Raw genomic sequence first — 23,110 nt, 5'->3', positions numbered from 1 at the left:
CATTACAGTTTGGTGTACCTGCTACGAAATTTTGGTGTAGAATCATAAATTACGGGAAAAACACTAAAATGATGATAAGAAAACAGAATAACTCAACTGAGTTGCACATTTCATAGAATACTTGGTGGCGAGACCTTTATCCCAAACGGTGAATCACCATATGAGTCGCTTCTCATATGGAGGCAAATGTTATTCAGAACATGACCAAATCTTCATATTCCATAATCACAATTAAGCTTGTTGTTTTAGTTGTAACCTAAAAAAAAGCATATATGGAAAAGGAATTATGAAATTGATACAGGGACTTCAACAATTCGAGATTCTAGATATGTAGGTGACATATTCATTAGTTGTAATCCCAAATTGAATGTCCAATTGACAAAAAAATCATAAAATTACTTGATAACTGATTATTATAGCCATTGCAACAATTCGATATTCCTGTGATTTGTTATGAGTGAGCACGACACAGAGGGGAATCAACAACTGGAAGCCCCAATTGGAAGTATCGACATTACAACAATTCAGGATTCATGTGATGTGTGATGAGTGACTGTGACACAGGGGAATCAGCGACTGGAATCACCGACTGGAGGTATCGACAAGGAGAGGCTTGATTCATGATTTATAACGGAGGCAATCGTGAACTGAGGTAGCAAGGACCGAGGGTAATATTGTCTATTCAAAATGTTTTTTGAATTATAATGATTTAGTATTTTGAAAAGAATTAAAAATCAATTAAAATGATAAAAAAAAAAAAATAGATGTGAGTATATATGATACTTAGAAGGACAAATACAATATCTAGAGTTTAGGTTGGACATATACGATATTTAGATGTTTAGGAAGGCATATACGAAATTATCCCTAATAAAAAGTCAAATAATAATGAGATTAGAGAAAAACCTTTAAAATGACAAATATACCCTAATATGAGGAGCATGCGACCAACTTAACTAAAAAAATAACGACGACTTACTTGAGGGGCCAAATCTACGTTGAAGTTTCGATTTTGGACCAGCTATGCATAAAAATAAATTAGAATCGCATGACATTTTTTAAGATACCACGGAGACAACATTTGCAATTTACTCTTTAAAAACTCTTAAATAAAAAAGATTAATTTGTTAATTTTAAAAAGTTATAGATGTTTCTTTAAAAACTCTTGAATAAAAAAGATTAATTTGTTAAACTTAAAAAGTTGTAAAGGTTTCGAACGAATCTGATATGAAATAATACTTTATATTAAACCCTAATAATTTAAATGAATTATATTATAAAAGTTATATAAGTATAGATATAAATAAATATAATGATCTGTTTTTGTTATTAACATTCACCTAATCATCTTTTACTTTTCATTGTTACATATAAATATAAACAATTATAAAAAGAAAAAATTGTGTTTAATTTAGCCATGTAAAAATTACTATAATCCATATGAATTTCGTTTCAAGCGTTAAGAAAAAACAAAGAAACAAATTACGAAAATATTTTCTTTTCTTAATTGACTTATTATGATTAAAAAAACAAAAAACACAGTTTAAATAGTTTTCTTTTAATAATATTATATATCTTCATCAAATTGAAAAAAAAAAAAAAACATTAAATTAGAGAAGAACACTCAAATTATTCTGCTTATTATAAAAAAATTAAAAATATATTTGTTGTCACTATTTTTACCTTCAATTTAAAGATATACTACGTCCCAAAATAGGAAAATGACTTATGAGGGTAACTACCTTTTATCTGTATTCACATATTAGCAACTTCTTTTTTGTACATAATAAAGCAACTAACATGTTTTAACTGTTTAAATTACACCAATATTATCGGCTAATACTTACAATAAAATGACAGTTTTGTTTTTATTTTGTATTTAATGTTTCATTAAATGCTTAGTTGGTTAAATAATAATTAGTGGGTATTTTGGTAAAAATTTTATTTATTTGTAAAAGTGGACTATTATTTTCGAAAAAACCAAACAGGAAAGATGGACTATAATTTTGGGAGGGAAAATGATTTAGGAGAGTAACTACCTTTTATCCGTGTTCACATATTGACAACTTCTTTTTTTTTGTACATAATAAAACAGCTAACTTGTTTTAACTGTTTAAATTACTCCAATATTATTGGCTAATACCTGTTTTAACTGGTAACTCAAAGGGAAAATGACTTATGAGGGTAACTACCTCTTATCCGTGTTCACATATTGGCAATTTTTTATTTTTTGTACATAAGAAAGCAACTAACTCGTTTTAACTGTGTAACATTCCAAAAATCATGACCAAAAATTTCATTTTCAATTTAATACTAAAGCCATAATTGTCAAACCATTAATTTAATACTCCGGCATAAGGCACCGCTGACATCAGGCCCCGTCTGGCATCGAGTCCCGCTCGGTATACATATTTGTCGCTCTTAGGCCCCGCCTGTCTCCGGGCCCCACCCGTTAAACACATACAATCATATAACATGCTAACACATAAAGAAACATACTCTACTGTATCCCTGTCCTAAGAAACATACTCTGCTAATAATGAGATACGGAACATCGTCCGTACTCAACTAATGATGAGATACGGGACCTCGCCCACACTCACCTCTTTACCAAGCACATATAAGTATCACACAGACAACAAGTATAATCTAACATGCAAACATTCATCGGGCACCCGCCCAACATTATACATTGGTCTGAAATAACATACTAGCATACAATGCCTAGGGCTAACCCCCGGGTCTTCCTACTCATAGACTACATGGGCTGGCATTGTGGCCTTAGACCCATTCACACAATGAGGAGACTCACCTTGCACTGCTGAAGCCCTGGTTGGAACTAGCTGAGTACGGACGAAGTTCTGTATCACATTATTAGCAGAGTATGTTTCTTAGGACAGGGATACAGTAGAGTATGTTTCTTTATGTGTTAGCATGTTATATGATTGTATGTGTTTTGCGGGCGGGGCCCGGAGACAGGCAGGGCCTAAGAGAGACATATATGTATACCGAGCGGGGCTCGATGCCAGGTGGGGCCTGATGCCGAGCGAGGCCCGATGCCGAAGTATTAAATTAATGGTTTGACAATTATGGTTTTAGTATTAAATTAAAAATGAAATTTTTGGTCATGATTTTTGGGATGTTACACAGTTAAAACAAGTTACATGCTTTCTTATGTACAAAAAATAAGAAGTTGCCAATATGTTAACACGGATAAGAGATAGTTACCCTCCTAAGTCATTTTCCCTTTGAGTTACCGGTTAAAACAGGTATTAGCCGGTAATATTGGAGTAATTTAAACAGTTAAAACAAGTTAGCTGTTTTATTATGTACAAAAAAAAAAAAAAAAGTTGTCAATATGTGAACACGGATAAGAGGTAGTTACCCTCCTAAGTCATTTTCTCTCCCAAAATTATAGTCCATCTTTCCTGTTTGTTTTTTCCAAAAATAATAGTCCACTTTCAAAAATAAATAAAATTTCTACCAAAATACTCACTAATTATTATTTAACCAACTAAGTATTTAATGGAACATTAAATACAAAATAAAAACAAAACTGTAATTTTAATGTATAAAATTAATGGTAATTAATGTTTTTTTTAATCTGTGTGTTTTTTGTTTGTGGACAATAATTTTAGGATGGAAGGAGTAATAAATAAAAATATATTTAAAAATAAAATTATTTATATAAAGATATAAAGTTTGACTTGACTAAGGTTGAGTTTACCCGATAACATACACATTAATTAACAATACAACTTCCAATAAATTTAGTACTTATAAGAATAATAGCACTTATTACAACTTACAACTTATATTACATGCATTTATATTTATATGCCACTTTAAAGAAAATAATGTCGATATATTACGTATACCATATGATCATATCTTTGAGAAATGTGTCTAGAATAAATGTGTTGGTTGAAAATTTTAAAGATATAAAATTAATTGGAATTTTAAATGAAAATCCAATGATAGAACATTTGAGAGTCAATGTGTTGGTGTATGTGTGGGTCCGCACACACTAACACACATGCCCAACCATTAAAAAAGTTTAGCCACACCTAAAATTAAATACATGTTAGCACATTAAACTATCTATGTGAGTTACAACTCTCAAGGTTTTACATGAATCCAACACGATACTGACATACAATGCAACATATTTTGCAGAGTCTAGATATGGTATGTGAATGCTAATTTGATAAGTGAGGCTTTGTCTTTTTTCCCTTCAAGTCTTCCTGTTTAGTATATTTACATTTGAGTTTTGTTGTGTTCGATATTTATTCTTTATTTTTGGGGCATCACAGGTCTCATTTTGTTTTGGTTGAACTTATTTGTTCTCTCTCTCTCTCTCTCTCTCTCTCTCTCTCTCTCTCTCTATATATATATATATATATATATATATATATATATATATATATATATATATATGCTCTAGTTTTTTCATTAGTTGCCGCTTGTTATGGTCTTTAATAAATGTAGAATTTTAGTCGGTTGTTATTTTGTTTTTTGTGAGTTTGCATTAACTTTTACCTTACTTTAATGACATTCAATACTATTAATAAATAATTCATATATCATTTCTCAAAAAGTTAAACAAATTTGAAGACCATCTAGTTGTATTTTTAACTCTCATTCTGCATAAAAATGAATATGTTCTCTTTATCCTTATAAGTTACATATCTACTTCAAGGATTTATAAATTCTTCAAGCTTTTTATGGTATCATTGCAGATGGGTAAAAATTTCATTTATATCAAGGATGAAGATTTTGTATCCGAATTTGATCAAATTCGTGACATTTTGTCAGAAAAACACTCAATTATCTTAGAAGAAACAGCAATCATAGTCATATCATCCCGAAGGTCAGAAGTTACAAAAGTTTCTCCATCTATAAAGAATTCATCTCTAAACAGGCCGGGTAACAAAAATATACAAGCGGTTTCAAGTGGTTCATCTAGTTCACTAAAAAGGAATGCTAAAAATATGTGAACAAGTGGCTCAATATCTTTAAGAGTTACGTTTTAAATAAATTGTAGGCTTTTGAAATACAAGTATTTATGATATATGTTAGTATGTTAATGGCTATCAAAAAAACTTTGTTAAGTTTTTGAGTTCTTATTACTTCTACAAATTTCTAGATAGATTACCGTTAAAATATATTATAAAATATGCCTTTGAAACGTTAGTTTATAAATATCTTATTCCATTATAAAATGTAATAAAAATACTATCGTACTATATCAATACATGATAGATTAATGTACCTTGTAAAACCGTATTCTAAATATTTCACACAAAAGCTCTTTTATTTCCCTATTAAGGATAAAAAGTTTTTTATATTCCTTTACTCTTGTATAAAATATTTTTAGATGGTAACAAATAACTCATTAAAAACCAATTATCAAATGGTTTCTAAATGTTAAATACAAAAAAGCTACAAACTGATATATATTAAACAGTATCAAATGGTATCTATCTGTTAAACATAAAAAAGCTACAAAGTGATGTAGCGACAATAAATTATCATGCTATTATATAGTAAACATGAAATGAGATTTTCAATAGCTTGTTAATATCATCTTGAGCGCAAAAAGTTACAAACTGATTTAACGACAATAAAATTTCATGAAATTATGTAACACTAGTCATAACCTCACGCGTTGCGTAAGAATGCATTTAAATGGTTAAAATAATTATGAGAAAAAATATAAATATGTTGAAATTTACGTTTTTAGTCATGTTTTGGGCATTAACCGAATTATCAAATAACATAAAACTCCATCAACTTATATTTTAATACAATCTAATATAGTTCATACATTATAAACTTACTTTTACTTTTATAATATCTAATATATATTATAAGTTTTTGTATAACATTAATATAATCTACTTTTCTTATGTTCGATAATATTTTTTTGGATAAAATAAGAAATAAGTTGTTTTGAATGAACTATTAATAAGCAATATTGAACTAATAAATTTTGTATTAAACTATTTATATTACACCAAAACATCCAATGTTTCATATATGATTTCAAATATTAAACATTAAAATTAAGAATGAAGTCATACAAAATATATCATTATACATAATGTCATCAAGAGTTTTATAATAAGTCGATTAGTAAATATGATATTTAATTTGAATTACATATTTTGCAAGGCATACGTTTGACTTTATGTTGGTGTGCCAATAATCTTCTTCCTTAATTTGTACCTAAAAAATTAAGGTGAATATAAATATAAAATAAATATTACTAAGCATTAATATAAATAATTAAAAAGGATATGTGGATCTCCTACCATCAGTTAAACACAATATACCTCTTTAGTGATATCGATTCCTATGTAAAATTGAAGTAGTCATTCTATGTACACCTTGATTTCAAATTACATAAGCAAGTATGAGTAACCAGACATAAAAATGTTATATTTATGTAGGAAAATTATTTTAGTTAACTAACAAATTAAATAATATAAGTTTAAGAGTTATGAGTTTCAAAACATTAATATTTTATCAATTAAGTAACACATATTGAAATTTTTACAGTTATTATTAAAAAGCATTTGAAATATTAGGTTTTAAATGAATTTTGGTTGAAGTGTTTTGACCTCTATTATAGTATATATATATATATATATATATATATATATATATATATATATATATATATATATATATATAAAGAGAGAGAGGGGGAGGGAGAGAGAGAGAGATGGAAAGCATAACATATGTATGACTTTTAATTAATTATCATTTTGAAACGGTACAATTACAAAACAAAAAAAAAACATATTTAAAATATTTAATTAAATATTTTCGACATCATCTTATATAACATATAATCAATATATTAACGATTAAACCACAATATACAACGATTGTATTACAATAATCCAAAAACGAAGAAAATATAAAAACCAAGGTTGTAAAAATCACTGGACGTTAGCTAGTCGGTCGACTGGGGTTAAGGGATTAATTGGCTAGGCGGAGATTAATCGGGGACCATTAATTGCTAATATGTATGATTTTAAAATATTAAATAGGACTAATATCATATAAAAGTTCATAAATACCACTAATATCATAACAAAATAGGTTAATATGATAAATACAACACTAATCATACCTCAAATAGTTTCTATTGAGATATAACTTCTTCAAAATGTTAAAATTTCATCGGGTTCTACTGTTTCAGTCATTTTGTATGAATGGATTAATCGTTAGGCGCTCTCTAATCGGTCGAGTAGCGCCTAGGGATTAATCGGAGATTAATTGGGACCTAATCGGGATTTTTACAACATTGATAAAAACAAATTAGTATAACAAACTTACAAATTAAAAGCCCTAATATAATAGCATATCTCCAAAAGTGGTCATAAGACCTCAACCCAACATAAAAACCTTTAAGTTTTTTTCTTTCTGAAATTTGTATATGATTTGTATGCATGTCTTCCCAAAAGATTGACATTTTTATAGTAAAATTTTCACTAAATACTAATTAAACATAATATAAGTTATAAAACTTTTGAGTCTTAAATCATAATTAAGAAAACTTTTGAGTTGGATTATTTAAAAATTGGGGTTTCAAATGAATGTGGTTTAAGGAAATTAAAAAACGGGGTTTCAAATGCATGAGATTCAAGAAAAAATGCTAGTTTATAAGTATGTATGATGTATGATAATTAAACTAATTACAAGACTATCCATAACTTGTGAGGAACGTCTTGATTTTGGTCTGACATATATAATATTTTTGATGATATGATTGAATTTGGTGTTAATCTTCCAAAGCTCTTCAAAAGGAAAATTAGAAATGGCACCGGTACAACGTTTTGAAATGATATGTAGATGGGTGATACAACTCGAAAAAAACAATTTCCCTAGTTATATTTACTTAATGTAGAAAAAATAACTTTCTTATTTTGGACAGAATTAAAGTAATAGAAAATTCTATTTTGTGGAAATGGGAGTGGAAAAACAGGTTTAAAAAAGGAGCTACGCAACAACAGTTTGTTTATATGAACTTACTTCTGGATGGTTTACTAACATTACTAAATTCTGGATATGTAGGATTGTATGGGGGATTCCATAAAAGTATTTTTCAGTTAAAACTTTTTATAGATGTTGCTTTGATTGAACCATAACCTTCTTTATTTATGTGAATTAGATGACTTCCTACAGAAAAATATATGTTTCATTTTGTGTACTCTATTAAATAGATTCCATGTTTACCCTATTTTTGTGCAAAATAGAGTGTATGTTTCTTCCATTATTTTTCCTTTATGTAGATGTCATGACCAATTTGGTTATTACAACAAAAAAATCATTTGTAAAGAAAACTATTAGATATTAGATATACTATTATTATAATCATGTGATAAAAAGATATGCACATGACAGCAAGTTCTTAGAATCCTAGTGAGATTATAGTTTCCTTTCATAAACCATTATTTGTATTATTTATACCACTCACATAATGAGAGAATTAATTACGAACAATAGCTTCTTTCATGGTATTAGAGCAATTTGGTTCTCACTTACTCTACCATCCATTTCTTATCTGTTTCTTTTCTCCTCTATCGTCCTCTTTTCTTTTTCTTTTCCTCTCATTCCTTCTACCATGGCTACTGAATCCAAAATTCATCCAGCCCTTTCTACTTCCAATATCAAAAACATAATTCCCATTACCTTAGAGATAGAAAAAGGACATTACACCTCCTGGGAAACTCTATTTAAAATACATTGCAGAGCTTACCAGGTCATTGATCACATCATACCTGCAAAACCAACCACAACAAGCTTACCCGACATATTCACCCACCGATCTCACTCAAGCCATGCATGCTCTTCCACTACAACAACCTGATGATAATTGGTATTTTGACACCGGTGCTACATCTCACATGACGGGTTCCCAAGGTACGCTCAAGTGTTATTCAAATTTACGTGCATTAAATAAAAATATAATTGTCGGTAATGGTCACAAAATTCTAATATATGGATATGGGCACACATCCTTCTGACCCCCTCACCCTCCAATCCGTCTAAAAAATCGTTCTTTATTCCCCTTTTCTCATTAAAAATCTTATTTATGTCCATCGTTTATCTATTGACAATAATTTAGCTATCGAATTTGACCCTTTCGGTTTTACTGTGAAGGATTACCAAACGGGGATCTGACTCATGAGATGCAATAGCCAGAGTGATTTATATCCGCTTTCATCCTCAGTTATCCAACAACTACAACCTCAAGCTCTTTCCGTAGTTTCTCAAAACATTTGGCATCATCGCTTAGGACATCCCGGCGTAGTTATTTTAAGTTTACTTAGAAAAAATAAGTCTATCTCTTGTAATCGTACTAACTCTCCTTTTCTTTGTCAATCATGTGTATTTGTTAAACAAACTAAATTACCATTTATTAACTCTATGACTACTACTTTTACCCCTTTTGATATTATTCATAGTGACGTTTGGACCTCACCGGTTTTGAGTTCCGGAGGGCACCGTTATTACGTTCTCTTTCTTGAGGATTACCCCAATTTCTTATGGACTTTTCCCTTGGGAAACAAGTCCCAAGTTTTTCCTACTTTCCTCTCTTTTAGTAGCTTTGTCAAAACTCATTTTTACGCAAATATCAAAGCTTTTCAATGTGATAATGGCACTTAATACAATAGCAAATCCTTTCACAACTTTTGTTCCTCAAATGGAATGGTTTTTCGTTTCTCTTGTCCTCTCACCTTATCTCAAAACGGGTAAGACGAGCATAAAATTCGAGCCATTAATAATATAATTCAAACACTTCTCTCCCACGCCAATGTCCCAGCCTCGTTTTGGCACCATGCTCTTGAAATGGCAACTTACCTCTTAAATATCATTCCAACAAAAACACTTAACAACCACACCCCTACCCATCTACTATACAAACAAGCTCCCTCTTACAAACATTTACGTATTTTTGGTTGTTTGTGTTACCCATTGTTTCCATCTACCAACATCAATAAATTACAACCGCGCTCCACTCCGTGTGTCGGCTACCCTACTCACCACCGCGGATATAAATGCTTTGACATCCAAAAAAACAAGATCATCTTGTCTCGCCATGTATTAATTAATGAAGATATTTTCCCTTTTAAACAAAATCCCACCACAACACCATTCTCTTATAATTTTCTCACAGATCCTATACATACCTCTTTACTTTTTCCCACTTCCTTTCCCTCCTAACCGTCATCAACCCCTAACTCCACCAGTGACTCTTCTGCCTCGGCTTCCCCTTTTCCCGATCAAACTAACCCTATGTCTACCACTCTAGGCTCCAAAAATCCTTCTAACATGAATTCCTCCCAACCTCCCTCTACTCCCGTCGTGACATAACCATCTCGGACCATACATACACGAAGCATGTCCGGTATCTCTAAACCTAAACACATCTTCAACCTTTCTTCTCTTTCTACTATTTTTCCGCTTCCACGTAATCTAAACGATGCGTTATCTAATCCAAATTGCAAACAGGCTATGACTGATGAGTTTAATGCACTAATTGAGAATAAGACTTGGGTTTTACAACCAAAAACATCGGATATGCATATTATTCGATCTATGTGGATTTTTATACATTAATTTAAGTCTGATGGCTCCTTTGAACGTTATAAAGCACGACTGGTGGAAGACGGTCATTCACAACAGGTTGGAGTTGACTATCACGATACTTTTAGCCCGGTAGTTAAACCGACTATTATACAGACTGTCTTGAGTCTTGTCGTTTCTAAATCATGGTCAATACATCAACTCGACGTAAAAAATGCATTTTTACATGGCAACCTTTCCGAAACATTTTATATGCATCAACCATAGCGGTTTCGCGACAATAATCATCCCGACCACGTTTGTCTCCTTAAAAAATCCCTATACGGTCTTAAACAATCCCCTCGGGCATGGTACCAACATTTTGCTAATTTTTTCGGGACTATCAGTTTCAAGCATAGTGTGTCGGATCACTCATTATTTATTTATCAACAAAGTAATGATGTTGCATACTTACTCCTCTATGTCGATGATATCATCCTCACCACTTCATCTCGTAATCTTCGACATACTCTTACGGAGCTTCTAGCACATGAATTTGCGATGAAGGATCTTGGACCTCTAAGTTATTTTCTTGGCATCATCGTTCAACATCATTCTCAAGGTATAGTCTTAAGTCAAACTAAATACGCCAAGGAGATCATTGAGCGTGCTGGCATGTCGAGTTGTAAACCGACCACCACCCTTGTTGACACTAACTCAACACTTGATGCCAAAGCTGGTGATCCCTTTCCCGATCCAACTTATTATCGGAGTTTAGCCGGTGGCTTACAATATCTTACTTTTACGCAACCAAATATTTCATACATTGTACAACAAGTATGTCTTCATATGCACGCTCCATATACTGCTCACATGCATGCTCTAAAGTGCATCATTCGCTATGTCCAAGGGACTTTACATCACGGTTTACATCTTACTAAATCTGCCGCTACCCAACTCCTTTCCTATATCGATGCAGATTAGGGAGGCTGTCCCACAACAAGACGTTCTACCTTTGATTACTATGTTTTCCTAGGAGACAACTTGATCTCTTGGTCCTCCAAACGTCAACCAACTTTATCCAGATCGAGTGTTGAGGCAGAATATCGTGGAATTGCTAATGTTGTCTCTAAAACTTGTTAGTTACGTAATCTCCTCCTCGAGTTACATTGTCCTCTTTCTAAGGCAACTATTGTCTATTGTGATAATGTTAGTGCCATATACTTATCCGGTAACCATGTTCAGCATCAACGCACAAAACATATTGAAATGGATATTCACTTTGTTCGGGAAAAGGTCGCTAAAGGCGAGGTTTGAGTTTTGCATGTTCTGTCACGTTACCAGCTAGCTGATGTTTTTACTAAAGGACTACCACGTATTTTGTTTAATGATTTTCTAGACAGTCTCAGCATTCGTCAACCTCCGGTTGCGACCGCGGGGGACTATTAGATTTTAGATATACTATTATTATAATCATGTGATAAAAAGATATGCACATGAAAGCTAGTTTTTAGAATCCTAGTGTGATTATAGTTTCCTTTCATAAACCATTATCTGTATTATTTATACCATTCACATAATGAGAGAATTAATTACCTATAATAGCTTCTTTCAAAAACATTAAAAGATCATTACGTTAAAAACTTTCAAGACATAATATCAGAGTTTACCAAAAAATGTTTTATGAATCAAAGTGCGGAACTCACAAGTCTTGAAAAATATAACTGATAAACTATGAGATTGAAAAAGTCGTCTGTAATCATGCCACTTTCTCTCCTCTATCCACACCGAAAAACGTTAATAAACAACAGGCAAATGTAAAGCTTTGTGATCATACACATTATTCACTCAATATTACACACTTGCAAGATTAGTTTGTTGTGATGAGTTTCATGATGGTTTGTGCTAGAAGTTGGAAGAGAAACACTTACTTGCAAGCTCTAATGGCTACCCCACGTTTCATTATCCTCCTATTTTGCATCCTTATTTCTCCTCTCTTACTATTATTTCTTTCTTCTCTTCATGTTGCGTTCTTTCTTCATGTTCTTTCTTTTCTCTCAACTCACTTTTTGTTTTTCTTCTTTTTCCATGAATACTAGGGGGTGTAAGGATGGTGTTTGGCTAAGTAAGGGCTAGTCATGAGGCCTCCCACAACCATTAAATTCATTCAAATCGGGAGTTACATTTTTGGACACTCAAGAGCCCAAATTGACAGTTGTAGTCCTTTGACCAAAAAGTTAACATTTTAAGTTTCTAAAATTATACTTTTATTCCCTCACCTTATATATATATATATATATATATATATATATATATATATATATATATATATATATATATATATATATATACGTACTAGGTTACAACATGTGGAAATCACGAGTAAAAGATTTATAAATTTTTATTAAACTAAAAAGATATATGTTTTGTTTAATCTTTTATATTGATTGTTTAAAATTAATATTCATTTTTATTTGAATATCCGATATGTTACGTATGTGCATGCATTTAATATAATTATAATTTATAGAACAAATATAAATTTAAGATCCATTTATAGGTTAAAACCTGTGTGATACCCGAGTTGATAACATAAAAGAGCAAAAATAACAACGTACTTCAAAGAAAGTTGCTTTAAATGACAAGAATGGTTCCAGTTACTAATTCTTTTTTATAGTCTAAATAAATTAATAAAATGATATATTTCAGAACATAACCCTAAAATAACAAAATGTACTTCGAAAATGCATAACTACAAAACATAACCCTAAAATAATAAAGTATACTTCGAACATAAAAAAAACAAATAATATTTAAATAGCAAATTAATATTTTTAACGAGAGATCCAATCACAATCATATATAATAGTTCATCCAATGAGACATGTATGATTAAATTAAAGGTAGTCAAGTACTATTAAAATAATATATAAACATATTTTAAATAGAAAGATTAAAATACATATATAGATAGTTTCTTTTGGCAATTAATATATTTTTCACTATTTAATTTTATAAATTAATAAAATAATAAGGGGTTTAAAATGAAATTATGGAAATGAAATGTTATAAAAAGATGTAACATATGGAAATATATATATATATATATATATATATATATATATATATATATATATATATATATATATATATATATACTATGAAACTTATTAGGGCCGTGACTAAAGAAATGGTCTTTAAGCTAAGAGATTTCAAGGAAAAATGAACCGATTTCGAAGCTATGTGGATCAAGATGAAGAGAAAAGGTGAGTTAAATAGTATAATGTAAGGAAATTAAATTCATCATTCAATAAGAAGTGGTCCATTGGAAAAATAATACACAAGACATTATCCTCTTGATAAAATCTACTATGTAGAATAAAACTTCTATAAATAAATAAATAAAAACTGACCTTTGTACTTATTTTAGTAATTTGGTTAAATAAATTAAGCAACATGCACCAACACTACAAACGTTAAAATTAAACTCAAACCAATTAGTAATTAGGTGACAATTTGTTGCTGAAATTTGCAATTAAGGCTACTATTTCTTAGTTGCAACAAATTAACTAAACTTATTTTAAGCCACTTGTAAATATCAATACCAAATTTCTATGCAGATTTGATGATTTTGCATTGCTTTTATATCTTCGGATTTTAAAATTCGATTTATATGCATCTCTATACTGAAAACAAAAGCAATAAACAACACAAGAAAATATGAATGAAATGGAAGAAGTAAATAAAAAAAAAAAGAGATTAGGTGGATACATTAATCTCCATAATGAATTATCAAAGACATCAGGTGGCCTCCCGGACATGACATAAATTAAATATTTTTTAATTTCAGTCCATCTTTAGCTTTTGGAAGCCAACAAGAGATCATTTAAAAATATATATTATTGTTGGTTAAGCAACAAACTCAAGAAAATCTAATAAATAGAAAGAAATGGAAGATGGAAAAGTTATTTCAAATGATAATAAAAGCAATTAAACTAATTCATAAAGATTTTTATCTGATGAAGAAAGACAATCTGGATGAACAAAGCTAAAGCAATGAAAGGAATCACATTTTCACAGTGCAATGAAGATAGAGGTCTAAATCATTTAGCATGATGTGTTCGTCTTCTCAAAATAAAATGTTTTTGGGTTTTAGATCCTGGTATACGATTCCAAGCATGTGTAGATATGCTAATGTGAGGACTTCTGCAACATAGAATCTGCAAATAAGAAGAAATAAAAGTAAATAGCCACATACTTTCTACGATTATTTCTTCCTCTTGTAGACTTGTACTTTAAAAACTCCCGATCACAACAATATCATATTATCTATCTACATTGGGTAGATTTTCAAAGTATACTGTCTTTGATAACAAAACAATTGAAAGTATAATGATGTAAAAAATAGAATGCTATAAACAGTATGTTGCTATTTCAGGGTACCTTGGTGCTTCGTCAATATAATATTGATCCGGCTATTTTTTTTTCTGAGAAATGAAGACCGCCACTTGGTCAATACTCCATAACCAAACACGATAAATTCTCGGATACAAAATGCACATATAAAGTCGGTAAAAAAGGATGGATCCAAATTTCTCTCTTTATATCTGCCCTTGGCATCTTCTTTCTTCTTTCTGAAAACTCATTATCCATACACTTAATAGCAAAAAGAGAATTTGTCCCCACTAATTCCGCTAAATAAACTGTAACAATGTCCCTACATTCAATCTTTTTGAAAAGATTAAAATTCCTCAAACCCAAATACCCGTTTGTTTCATTTTGGAATGTTGTTGTGGAAGCATCTTTCGTGAAGAATTGGATGTGCTTTCTTCAATTGATTTAACCAGGGTATAGACATTTCAGGAGTTGCAGTAGGCGAGGGCTGGAGTGTCCAACATATTTGATTTTTTCTTCATGGCGACAATTTATGGCTTTCTCGTGTCAGATTGCAAAATGGGACACCACCTACCAAAGAAAAAAGACTCAGATTGTAATCATTAAGGAAGAAGAACAGATTCACACACGTTGAAGTCAAAACAACCTACACAAAAGCAAAAACAAAAAAAGTTACTAAAAGTGCAACCATAAAGAAATATGAACAAACCACTTCTCTTTAAAAATTGATGCTATTCTAATTAACTTTATCAATAAAATTACTTCGGAATAAGAAACTTATGAAGTAAACTGGACATTATATATATATATATATATATATATATATATATATATATATATATATATATATATATATATATTTATATATATATATATATATATATATATATATATATATATATATATATATATATGAGAAGAATCAAAATAAAAGAATAGTTGAGGGATCAATGATTTAAAAAAAAAAAAAAAACTACAAAAAAATAGCTACGATGGATCATGGATGTATTTTAACCCAAGTAACATATCTAAAAGAAGGAAAAAGGCAATACAAAATTTTGATACCTTGACCAAAAGAAAATACAGAAAATGGGGATTGTGTTATTTAATAGCTTCTTTTGGAACAATCTCCATACATCTGTAACCATAATAACAAAAACAAACTAACTAAGAATTGTACACTTTAATTAGTAATTGCAGTGTGATATCACTTATGGCCGGATTTGATTTAATCCCATGTCAAGAACCGTCAAACATGCATATTTACCATAAATGAGTTTTGAAGCATTAATTTGACAATGATACAAATTAATACCAATGAAATAAGTAGATCAGAATAAAGATACCAATAAGGTAAGAAACAAGAAAAAAAAAATCCATTTTGACTGATACGACATTTTCAAGACAGATCTTTCAGAAAGCAAAGCATCTACACTGATATATTCAACAATTTTTATGATTTATCCATCCAGCTTACAATCACTCTAGAAGTAAAAATGAAAGAAAATTGCTAGATTCATAAGTACAACACATATGATATAATTCTAACGTTTTTTAATCATCCTTTTATCTATTCTCATGTTGTAACCATGCTATAGAGCAAAATAGAAATTATATCAAATTTAATTTGGCACATGATAGATATCATTTTAATGAATTAATGCTTACAAAGATACCCTTTTGTTTCTTCCAACTATCTCTGAATATTCAACAGCTTCTTCGCTTCAGTAGGGTCCTATATGGTTAAAAAAAATGAATCAAAGATAATATCATATATAAACAATGAACATCAACTATGCAACAACGAACCATAACTGTTAATACGAACATGAAACATGTTTAAAGCATCATTAAGATAAATCGTTGATCAGTGATATCTTGTTGTATGTTCTTCCATGAATAACCATGCCCTTTTGATATTCATCTATTACCTAATCCGTTTCAAAAAAAATCTATTACCTAATCAATAATTACCATTAGATTATTATATGAACCATTAAGAATCTTCACAAAAAATAGAAAACGATTAATTTTAGTTTTAACAATTGCAAATCCTCTCCTTTCATGATTACCTTCTAAAGGCCAAAAATATTGGATCTGACATGTAGACTTGCATATCTTCAGCCATAGCAGTTCTAAAATTTTGATGTTGCACAGACCACCAGAAAGTAAAGCAAACAATTAATACAAAAATACCCAAGAAGCAGAAATAAGAAAATCATTCAGACTCCCTACCATGCGACATAAACCAAAATTGAAGAACAAACATAAAGCTTTCCTTACCTTTTACTATTGTAATATTTCATTTTCCCCAGTAAAAAATATCAATAAGTACTACCAAAATTGAAAAGTAATAAAGAAACAGAGAGGCACCTTAACCAAGAGCGATCAAAGGAAGTTAGGTCTAAGATAACAACATATTTTTCAAACTTGTTAATCAGCAACCAAAAGTAAAAGCCAAAGACCTGAATTAGGTAGCAGAAACTAATCTCCTACAAAAGATGAACACCAAATCGTAATCACGGTTTCTTGACTCAACATAATCGATTAATTAATATCATAAGACGGTAGCGTGAAGAGAGCGGAGCAGACGAACACTCAACTGACACGGAATGAAGGAAGCAATACATATGGCAACGAGAAAAAACAAATTAGGGCTTTTGTAGAGATTATGATATAAAAAGTTAGCTACATCCCGACAGGCGACAAGTTAGTTCATGGGATGACAAGGGGCAGTCCCTTCTCGTTTAATCAAAACACTCAAATTGAGAAGATAACAATACAATTAAAAGGGCGATGTCGATTTTAAATCCAATCATGTGAGAATAAAAGAAGGGAGAATGTCGCCCACTCAAACTGTACCAATGGTTGGGAGGCACCGATTGAAAATTGGGAAAGTCGGGAGCCATGGAGGAGGAATGAAGTATAAGAAAGATGCATGTTTGAAACAAAAGAAACAAAGTATCGATGTGAGAATAAAAGAAGGGAGAAGCGGTAGTATAGGAGGTTGGTGAAAAGCCATGTCGGTCAATTGAAAGGAGAATAAGCAGGAGGTGGAATATGTTAAATGAAATAGCTAGTGGAAAACCTAGAAGCAAAACCCACTGTAAAGTCTTCTGTGGCGGTGGCTTGCTTCCAATTGGTTAAAGCGAATGAGGTGAAGGCAAGGCGGTGTGAAGCACCTCTAATGACCGTATAAGTTGAGAATGCCGCCTACCAACCATCTTATGGGAGGAGGCAACAAACTTATGGACGTGTATCAAACTTGTTTTCTTTAGCTTTGGCTGCGAAACGAAGCAGTATGTGGCGGCGGCAGGGGGAAATGGCGTGAGAAAAGAGAGAATGACTAAGGTTGAGGCTAATTGAGGCGGTAGAAGCAGAATAAGTTAAAAATGCCCGCCCATAGTTTTTTTATTGGCTGAAGGAAGAAAGTGATCGACGTGTATCAAAGTAGAATTCTCTTACATATAGGTAATGATATATATATATATATATATATATATATATATATATATATATATATATATATATATATATATATATATATATAATAATAATAATAATAATAATAATAACAAACATAAAGAGGATTGTAATAGAACTTGAACATGCTAATCTTGAATGAAAACACAAAACACAAAACCTATATTTTTTTATTTCATGTTAAGGAACATTGTAACGATGAATCTGATCATTGACAATTAATCTGTTTTATCAAATGATGTAGAAAGTTAGTAATAATGTAGAAAGTTAGTGGCTAAATAAATTCACAATAACTTTTTCATATGAGTTGATATCGAAGCCAAATAGTAATAAACGTACAGTGGCTTCATTACGGCAATGGCGACAATTGAAATTTTCAACACAACATGGTGCCTTGATTAATTTTGTATCAATCCTTTCCCTTTCCATTCAAGATTCATGAAAAGACATTTTTCCTCTTCTTCAATTTCTGTTTTGGCTTCTTCACTCACTGAGCTCACAATCAAATCCCAAAAAATGCAATAACCCTTCGGTCTGACATCATAATTTATAAATCTTATAAATGAATTTATATAACATTCTAACCCGATGAACATGAGGCATTCTCCTTATAAATACGACCAACTAAATTTGTGTCTATTCTCATCCTTATTTATTTTAATTAATTATACATTTTCTTAAAAATTGCATCATCACAGTGAACGCTCTTTAAGTTCAAAAAGAAAATTGTAAAAAATAAATGTGCTAACTATCAATTATGTTATTCAACCGAATAATACCATGCGAGAAGATTTACATGAAGATTGAATAACAATCGATCTATAGGGGAAACTCCTTAACTCAAAACACAAAAGAAATATTCAATTTAAGAAACAGTAGAACCTGAAAACACAAACTCCAGATTAATCATGAAAAGCCCAGAAATAATAAGACATTAAAACCAAAATGAAACAACATATCATGTCAAAACATTTATTAAGTAGGAAATCAATGCAAAATGGTTTATATGCCAAAAATTTCAAAAAAACGAAAAAGAAACAAACCTAATTAGCGCGTAATGAAAATTTTTGAAGTTCTTGTGTTCAAATGCCTAATATGATTCCTCTTTCATCCAATTTACATTTGCATTATTCCTTAGTTTAAGGTTTTAGGAACAACCCAAGTCTTCGAATCAAGACTTACCTTTATCTGCTTTGAGAGGGAGCTTGAAAGAGGGAATAAGATCAATACTACTCCTCTAGATACAAAAACAAAACATTATCATTTGAGTAATCTCACTTTTTAATGGCTTCGTAATATATTTTACTTCGTTTCCCGGGACGGGCGGCTCCCTCTTTCTTCCGGTATTTTAACGTCGGCAGAACCATGGGCTTGTCAATTGTCGCTTAGTGCGGATAAGGTGAAGTGTTAAATACAATAAATAACAGAAAATAACATGGATTGTAAGTGTTATGGATCTAGTGAAGGAATAGCATTTTGTAAAGATACAGTTTTCCTAATTTTAACCTTCTTTGAAACCAAATTACCAGAAAAAATCATCTAGAAAACTCATAGCAAAGTTTTTTCCAATAAACCTCTAGCTGTTACCAGGATCATTCAATAAGAAGAGAAAGCGTCGAAGAACATAACATTAATGGGAAAATATAACGCAAATGACCAATAAAATATCTTAAGATGATAAAAGCGATGACAAAGAAGCACATACCTTCTGTTGCGTGAGATGTGGCCGACGACTGTTAGGGTTGGAGAGAAGGAGACACGGTAATTGCCAAAAATATATGGATTAGTTCCTAAATTTATGGGATTAACAAAAACAAAGAGTATGAAGAGCGTGCAATGTGACGGGTTTGTTTTAAAGATAAAAGCACAAATTTGGAACTTCGTTTTAAAATATCTTGAGCTAAGAAGATGACACGTGGACAAGAATGAGTCTTTTATTATATACTAGACAAATTCCCACGCGTTGCGTAGCGAAAATTAAAAATATATGTTTAAAGTGGTCATGTTATTGACATTAACTTTGAGATAATATTTTTATACTAATATATATATAGGTTCAGGTTCATTGGAGACCATTCTAATTTTGTGAGACTATAAGACCAAATCTAAAAATAATTTTAAAATGAAAAATAAATAGAAAAATCCAAAAATTAAATATTATTTTTGGAACTTGAATTAACTAAAAAAAATAAAAATTAAAAAAAATTCCGCTTTTTTTTTGAAAAAATACGTGAAATATTCTAATAGAATATTATACTGACATATTCTAAAAAATAATTTTAAAATGCAGAATAAAATGAAAAATCTAAAAATTCTTTTTTTAAATATTATTTTCGGAACTTGAATTAACTAAAATAAAATAAAATAAAAATAAAAATAAATTCCATTTTTTTTGAAAAATACGTGAAATATTCTAATAGAATATTACACTGTACATATTCTAAAAAATAATTTTAAAATGCAAAATAAATGGAAAAATCCAAAATTTCTTTTTTTAAATATTATTTTCGAAACTTGAGTTAACTAAAAAAATTAAAAATAAATAAAAATAAATAAAAAAAATGCTCTCACGGTCTCACAAAATTAGGCCGTCTCACATGAACCTAACCCTATATATATATATATATATATATATATATATATATATATATATATATATATATAATCTCTATTATTTTGAACAATAATATTCATTCACATCAACCCACATTCCTCATTAATAGAATTACATATAATTATCTATTTAGTATTATTTTTAATTATTATTATTATTATTATTGATTAATTATATTTTTACTTATACGATCATTTTCTAATTTCAATAATGATGTTCATTTAAAATACAATTTATTTATAGCTAAATGTAATTTATAATTTGATGTTATTATCATTGAAAATTGTTATTCATTTATTTTAAACCACTCATTATTAATAATAAGTTAAAGATGAGTTTTAAGAAACATTTAATATTATTATTAAAATGGGAAACATGCACTAAATAATAAAGTGATAAGATAGACAATTTGCATTTCAAAAGAGACTTGCATTGATAATATGACATATCCATGTAATTGGATTTTATTATTTATAATTATTGCTTACTAATTTTAAAACCACTTGTTATTATTAATAAGTGAAAGAAACTTTTAAAAAACACTTATTATTATAATTAAAATGTTAAACATATACTAAAATATAAAGTGATAATATAGACAAATTGCATTTTAAAAAACGCTTACATGGATAATACGGATAATATGACATATCCATGATTTTGAAGTAATTATTGTTTTAAAGCAACATGAACATACAAACATGTATACAATAGATAATTAAATATTATATATATCACCTTTCATAACATATGATCGATAACATGAATCTAATCTAATTTACATTGAAATTTCAACAACAACATACAATGTTATTCTTAAAAGAATACATAAATCAAGAAAATACAAAAAAAATTACTATATAACAAACTTACAAATTGAAAACTTCAACATAATAACATGGGTCGAAAAATTGTTCAAAGCCCTCAAACCAACACAAAAAACTATAAACTTGTTTTCTTTGTGAATTTTGTATGTGATTTATATTTGTGTCTCTACTAAAAAAGATTGACCTTTTTATAGTAGCGTATCCATTAATTGTATATTAAACATATTATATAAGTTATAAAACCTTTGAATTGTTAATCATTATTAAGAGACTTTTGAGTGGTATTCATTAAAATAAGAGGTTCAATAGCATGAGTTGTTTGCAAATTTTTATGGGGGTTTCAAATGCATGAGGTTCAAGGAAAAATGTTAGCTTTATAAATATGTATGATATATATATATATATATATATATATATATATATATATATATATATATATATATAGGATTAGGTTATTGTATTCTAACCAATTATTGTGCAAATATCGTATGCTATGGGAATTATTAAGAGAATAAGTTGTTTAGCAATACGAATACGTTTAATCATACATAACTATTGTCATTAATACACATTCTCACTAATTAAATCGTCTATAAGGTTATTATACACTTATTATTATTATTCTCATTTCTGTCAAAATGTTTGTCAGAATGTTTATTGGGTCGTATTCTGTCAGAATGAAAATGAGTGAAAAACGATGTGTGAAAACAAAATAAATAATAATTAGCGAGAATGCATGAAAATGACGATATTTTTGTAAGGTTGAACGTATTCGCATTGCTAAACAATTTATTCTCTTAGTAATTCTCATAGCATACGATATCCGCATAATAATTAGTTATAATACTTGAACCTAGTTCTATATATATATATATATATATATATATATATATATATATATATATATATATATATATATATATATATATATATATATATATATATATATATATATATGGTTTTAGAGTTTCAGAATATATAATTATTTTTCATAATATATTAAACTCTTTTTCTCTTATAACTAAATGAAAAACGTTGCAATGCCAAATAAGATGACATAATTTATTTGTTTATGGATTATTCATTTGCGATGACAATTTGGGCTTGGGCTGATACATGGGCTGGAGCAGATTTGAGACCTAAAAGATCATATTTTTGCTCTTGTCGGCACTATTATTTTGGCAATATGGAAGGCATGTAATGACACGTT

The 23,110-nt window shown here is 29.7% G+C and overlaps 1 long non-coding RNA gene across 8 annotated transcripts; it reads right to left on the bottom strand.

Annotated features, from left to right (window-relative positions):
* Positions 1–14,546: 14,546 nt before the first annotated feature.
* LOC145093948 (uncharacterized) lies at positions 14,547–18,398 on the bottom strand. Of its 8 annotated transcripts, none has more exons than XR_013703158.1 (5): positions 17,839–18,398; positions 17,049–17,468; positions 16,645–16,711; positions 15,025–15,622; positions 14,547–14,801 (listed from the first exon to the last, which is right to left on the bottom strand). It is a non-coding gene; the product is annotated as an uncharacterized LOC145093948 (long non-coding RNA). The 8 variants fall into 8 exon arrangements; XR_013703154.1 differs by adding an exon at positions 16,042–16,114 and having other exon boundaries at positions 17,049–18,394; XR_013703159.1 differs by adding an exon at positions 16,042–16,114 and having other exon boundaries at positions 16,653–16,711; positions 17,049–18,394.
* Positions 18,399–23,110: the final 4,712 nt, after the last annotated feature.

The sequence above is a fragment of the Lactuca serriola genome, chromosome 3, assembly GCF_051521515.1.
Source record: "Lactuca serriola cultivar US96UC23 chromosome 3, Lser_US96UC23_V15, whole genome shotgun sequence".
Lineage (NCBI taxonomy): Eukaryota > Viridiplantae > Streptophyta > Magnoliopsida > Asterales > Asteraceae > Lactuca > Lactuca serriola.
Note: the sequence above shows the minus strand (reverse complement) of the source record. Positions and strands in the feature narration are given on the sequence as shown.